This window comes from Varanus komodoensis, unplaced genomic scaffold, assembly GCF_004798865.1.
Source record: "Varanus komodoensis strain SLA01 unplaced genomic scaffold, ASM479886v1 scaffold2024, whole genome shotgun sequence".
NCBI classification, from domain to species: domain Eukaryota; kingdom Metazoa; phylum Chordata; class Lepidosauria; order Squamata; family Varanidae; genus Varanus; species Varanus komodoensis.
The window spans coordinates 1,090-6,589 of NW_025335573.1; the positions used below are offsets into that span (position 1 = coordinate 1,090).

At 45.2% G+C, this 5,500-nt stretch overlaps 1 long non-coding RNA gene across 2 annotated transcripts in view; it reads right to left on the reverse strand.

Moving 5' to 3' along the window:
* LOC123023272 overlaps positions 1–4,567 on the reverse strand; it is a 5,650-nt gene extending 1,083 nt beyond the window's left edge. The window contains exons 1-3 of one of the 2 annotated variants that reach the window (XR_006414691.1): positions 4,215–4,567; positions 1,939–2,025; positions 1,574–1,667 (exon numbers count right to left, since the gene is read on the reverse strand). This is a non-coding gene — a long non-coding RNA (uncharacterized LOC123023272). Of the gene's footprint in view, positions 1–881; positions 1,668–1,938; positions 2,026–4,214 lie in introns of those variants that run through there. The other variant, XR_006414690.1, reaches the window with a different exon arrangement.
* Positions 4,568–5,500: the final 933 nt, after the last annotated feature.

Here is a 5,500-nt window from a genome sequence, read left to right on the forward strand (position 1 = left end):
TGGGCAAATCTTGGTGGAACAAGGATTTTTTCAAGCAGTGTCTCCGCAGAGCACATTAGCAAATGAGGCTACGGAGTATACAATAGGCAGACGAGTGGTTGGCACAAGAGATTGGCACAAGCTGGGCAGGTGGGGTTTCTCTGCTGAGTGGAAGCAAGAATGGCAGGAGGAAGAGGAGGAGCCCATTGAGGTGAGCAGTCCCAACTGCGCACTGGTGCCCAGCTGATTCTCGCCCTCCTGATGCAGTCGGTATAGAGCTTGGCTTCCTAGCACCTCCAGGTGGTTTGGATAATGACTCTTACAAACCCTGCTATTAACCATGCTGTTTGTGGCTGACAGGTGTTGGTACCCAAATTTTGTTTTGAGGGACCATTTGCTGACTTCTGCACTTTAAGGTTCCGTGGAACTCCAGGTGGCCACTCAGTAACAGGTACCAGAATACCTTCAAGTAAGCATCCTTCTGGTACTAGGGCCGTGAAACATTTGAGGCTTTTATTCCCTTTGAGATCAGCAATGGAGCACCTCTTTAAATAGATTGTTTGGTACTTACTCTAAAGACAATGGCCTTTTCCAGTACAATTCCACATGGATCACCCATGGATCAAAGTATTTAGTTATTTATTAAGTTTTCTATCCCACACCCTACAGAACATCTTGAGATGGCTTTGTTGTTGTTAGTCACGAAGTCATGTTCAACCCATCGCAACCCCTTGGACAACACTCCTCCAGGCCTTCCTGTCCTCCACCATCCCCCGGAGTCCCCATAAAAAAACCCCCTAAAACCCCATTTAAACATTAAAATAAAAGCTTTCAAATGAAGCTGAAGGAAAGCCCTCCTCACCACCTCTGTCACCTGGGACTCCAGAGACAGCTCTGGGCCGAGGAGCACTCCCAAACTGCAAACCATATCCTTTAGGGGGAGTGGAACCCACTCCTGGACAGGGCTAAAAGCACTTGCCTGGAAGGCTGAACTGCCAACCAACAGGACCTCCCTCTTATCAGGATGAAGTCTCAATGTATTGGCCCTCATCCAGCCCATTACCTCGGCCAGGCACTGGTTGAGTACAGCTCCTACCTCACCCGGACTAGAGGCAAGAGAGAGGTAGAGCTGGGTGTCATCAGCGTTCTGATGGCACCATAGCCCAAACCTCCAGCTGACCTCTCCCAGCTGTTTCATGCAGATGTTAAAAAGCTTGGGGGACAAAATGGAACCCTGTGGAATTCCATGGCAGCAGCTGGAAAGTAGACAGCTGCAACCTGCTTATCCACGAGTGATGCACTCATCCCGCAGGGTTCAGTTCTTTCTCTCTCCCTCCTTGTGCTGCATAGGCCTGGCATGCTGGTCTCCAAAGGAGGCATCATGGCAGGAATCAGAAATTCCGGTATTTCAATTTCCATCTTACCAAGTTTTAAGTGTTCGGTGTTTCCTGTCTAAAATGGAAAAGTGTGTCTACTCAGTGTGGAAACTGCTCCTGCTCCATCAGGAGATGACTGTGCTTCATATAGTCTTTTAATAATTCAAGGGCTCCCCTAACCGTCCATCCACCCCTTTTTAAGAGCACAAACTACTTACCAAATGTAACTGGAACCAGTACTTTTGTTCATGGGGATGAAGTAATTATGCAGCATTGCTGTGATGGACAGATTATACAGGAATGCTTCAATATCTAAACAAAATTGAAATCAAAGAACAAGGAAATTATTTCAGCCATTACCTATATCTCTAACTAACCACCACTTTGGAACTAATCTCAGTTATCTATGGCTGGAGTTTGGATGAATTTATTTATTTATTTATTTATTAAGAGGTTTTGTATGCCGTTCCCTTGCTTAACACCTTGGGACGGCTTACATAAATAAACAAACATAGTACCAAAGATGCACATTAAGTTAATCTAGACCATGGACAAAGACATCATCAGAACAATCAATAAATACCTGTGCTTGAGTTCAGAAGAGTTTCTGCAGCTTCAAGTACCATCATTTGCAAAGTCTCTTAAAATCCGCTTGTGCAGGGAGATTCTCCTAGAAAAGGCCATGACTTTGTTTTTATCAATATTAGTTGCTATAGCATTTCATTACAATAAGTAATACATGCTCTCAGTATTTGTTTTAGCCCAACTTTGGTGAATAGAAGAACATCACTGTATGCATATAAATTAAAAGCGGACAGTTTTGGGGCATGGAAGTACATGAAGAAAAAATATTAGATAGGACATTAAGGTACAGATTAAATAGCAGGGCTCCAACTCTGACATCCCTGGGGACAGGAATAGAGTTAGTCAGGGTTCCCCTCACTTCACATCACACCTGTACATTAGGGCGCTGATATAAATGCATAATTAAATAAAGCAATCTTCTATCAGTGGAAGATGAATAATGTTTGGCCCATAGCTTTGGAACGGAATCAAAGGCAGTTTTTAAAAGCAATGTACAGTACTCCACTGGGAGATTTTGTGACCTCCCTTTTCTAAAGCCAGGCAGCTCATTTTTTAACACATTTTCTTCTTCAGTCCAAGTAACAAGTTTGTTATTAAGGTAAAGAGCATGCAGGTAACATGCCTTTGAAAGAAGGCTAATAGGAGGGTGGGCGGAAGGATTGTTTCTAGCTCCTTCCGTATGAATAGGGATTATAGCAGCCCGAGACCAGTCACTGGAAAATTGAGCAGTCTTATCAACTTGTGTAAATAGGGCTGCTAATACAGGCATTTGCCATGTTTTGTTAACTCTCAATAGTCCACAACTGAATCTAGTCCTGAAGACTTCCTGCATTTTATACAGGGAATCAATATATTTCTGAACGAGTAACAGGGGCCCAGTCTGGATGATCAGAAAAATCCAGGGGAAAAGGAAAGGAAACCATTGAGTCATGATTACTGGGCTCCCTGAAGAATGCAGAAAAAAATATTTGCCAGCCCCGGGCAGCAATTGTACATTCTGTTGAGTCCATGAGATTGTGAATTGCATCTGTAACTAATGGCCAGAAAGGTTTAGTATCCTTTTCCAAAGAATACTTTATTAGACTATTCCACTTCCTTTACATAACTCCCCTAAATAATTCTGCCTTGTAGATGTCGGACAGAGATGAGCATTTCCTGCTGGTCTGTGAATGAGTAACTGCTATCTTGCTCGCCAGGACCATCTTGTGGCTTTGCTCTTGCTCCTGATCCCCCATCTCTTCATCTGCTGAGATGGCGAAGGAGGGGAGGGGCAGCTCAAGAGGAACCAGCTGGGAACTGGGAGAAGCCAGGACCAGGTGGGTACATGGTAAATTCTCCAAGTAGGTGGAGTGTTGTGGTGATGAGAATTTGGACTGGAAGCAGGGAGAGCTGGGTTCTAGTATCCACTGGGCCAAAAGTTCACTGGCTGACTTTGGGTCAGTTGCTCACCCTCAGCCTCACCTCCCACACAGGTGTGTTGCTGTGATGATAAAATAGAGTACAGGTAGACTGGGAAGTCACCTTGGGTTCTCGCAAGAAGAAAAAACATAGATGGGCTATAAATGCCATGCAATGATAAGATGATGACGAATGGCAGGAATGGAATTGTCCTTGGGTTTCCTGGTGCCTTGAACAATAAGAACAACCCTTTTACCACCTCCATCCTCAATAGGAAAAGGGTGGGAGATAAATGCCATGAAATGATAATAGCAGTCACAAGACGTTCTGAAGGGGATGGGATAGGAAAGCTTTTAATTAATTAATTAATTAATTAATAGTGATAAAAGGGAGAAATACAACCGTAAAACATGCATTAATTAGGCAACATGGGGTTGCTCTCACAGCCAACTTCTTGATATCTAGCTGGAATCTGGCTTCACATTCCATGTTCTGCACTCTGATGATCAAGAGTCTGTCCTTTCTGCAGCCTTTCAAGTACTTGTACTGTTTTAGCTTATCAGTACCATCCATCTTCTCTTCTCTAGACTAAACATGCCCAGTTCCTTCAATCTCTCTTCTGCCCTCCTCTGAACCCTTTCCAGCTTATCTTAATTGGTGGTGCCCAGACCTGTACTCAGCACTCCAGATGGGGGCTAACCAGCACCACTTAGAGATTTAGGCCATTTCAGGCTGAAATGTTTGCACAGGAAGAGTGGAGAGGCAGAATATCCCACACTGGGATGGAAACTGATCCTTTCGTTGATGATTTTCCTGTGGATCCTGTGCACCTGGAAGAGAAAGGTAAACCCAATGGAAGAATGACAGAGAACTCACCTTCTCTGACTTTGCCTTCGCTCAACTGCTCTCCAACCCTCCTGTGAGGAGAAGATTTTCTTCTTCTTCTGACTGATAATATAATCCTCAGTGGGTTGAAGTGTGGTGAGAGTAGATTCTGTCTTCGCACTCGTACAAAATGCTGTTCTGTAAATGATATGGAACAGGAAACCAAGTGGTAAGTGCTTCTTCGTTTTGGGTAAATGTAACTTCTCTAGTCACAGTACATATTCAGTCAGCACTTATTACTTACCTAAGGTAGTAAATTAGGAAGCACAGGAGTGACCAAAGTGTTTAACTGGCACGACCACACTACCATCTGGCCATTTACAACTTTGGGAATAGCTGAAATGCAGCTGAAAAGCTCAGACAGAAGTCCTTGCCTCCAAGTGCTGGGTATTCTTATTGGATACAATCGTTGCTGCTGTCACTTCTCATGTCTCACTTTTGGAAGATTGAAAGAACATAGATATAGAAGGCACCAGTGCAGTGTTTCACTTAAAGGGGCTCTTTGACTGAACCAGTGGTAAAACATGCAGCTATACAACAGGCAGCGGTCCCCCTAATGGACCGCCTTACTGGTGAATTGCAGTATCTGTTTCATTTTTGGAACAGCTGTAAAAGAGCTCTCTAGAACTCACTCCTGCTCTCAGGGATTGATTGTATTCAAAAGGGAATCTTGGTGGGGGGCACAGTGTGGACAGTGGAAGGAAGGCTGTGGTGAAGTCCTCGGAGGCACCCGGCCCCTCGTTGAAAGCATGCCTTTTTCTTCAGAGTGACTTCCCACCATGTTCTGCAATTGGCCTCTGCTGGGAATGAGAAGGACAGTTGCTCTTGGCCTGCATTTCCAAGGTTCGCTGAAGTGGATTAAGAGGAGGAGAAGCAAGAGGGGGCCTTTGACTATGGGCCCATCCCAGACCTTGAGATCAGAGAAGCGGAGGTGCTTATCTCAAGGCCTGACTCACCAGATGCTCAGGCGGCCTCTGCGAATAGTCAAGGCACATGGCTCTCAGGAGGGGGCTTGGAACAGGAGAGCTTCTCAGAGTCAGATAAGGCAGGCGCTGTGGGGAGCAAGAAAGGCAGCTTCTTGGGTCTTCGCAAGGGTGCCTGGCCAGACTTCGGAGGAGGCGCAGGAGCCGGAGCAGGCCTCCGAATGTGGGCCAGTATAGAAGAAGAAGAAGGTCTCTCCATCTTGGTGTCCAAGTGGTCAGGACTCACAGCTCTGAGTGGTGACTCATGACAATTCTCTTCCTTGCTGAGCCCCAGCAAATATGCATTTCAGACCT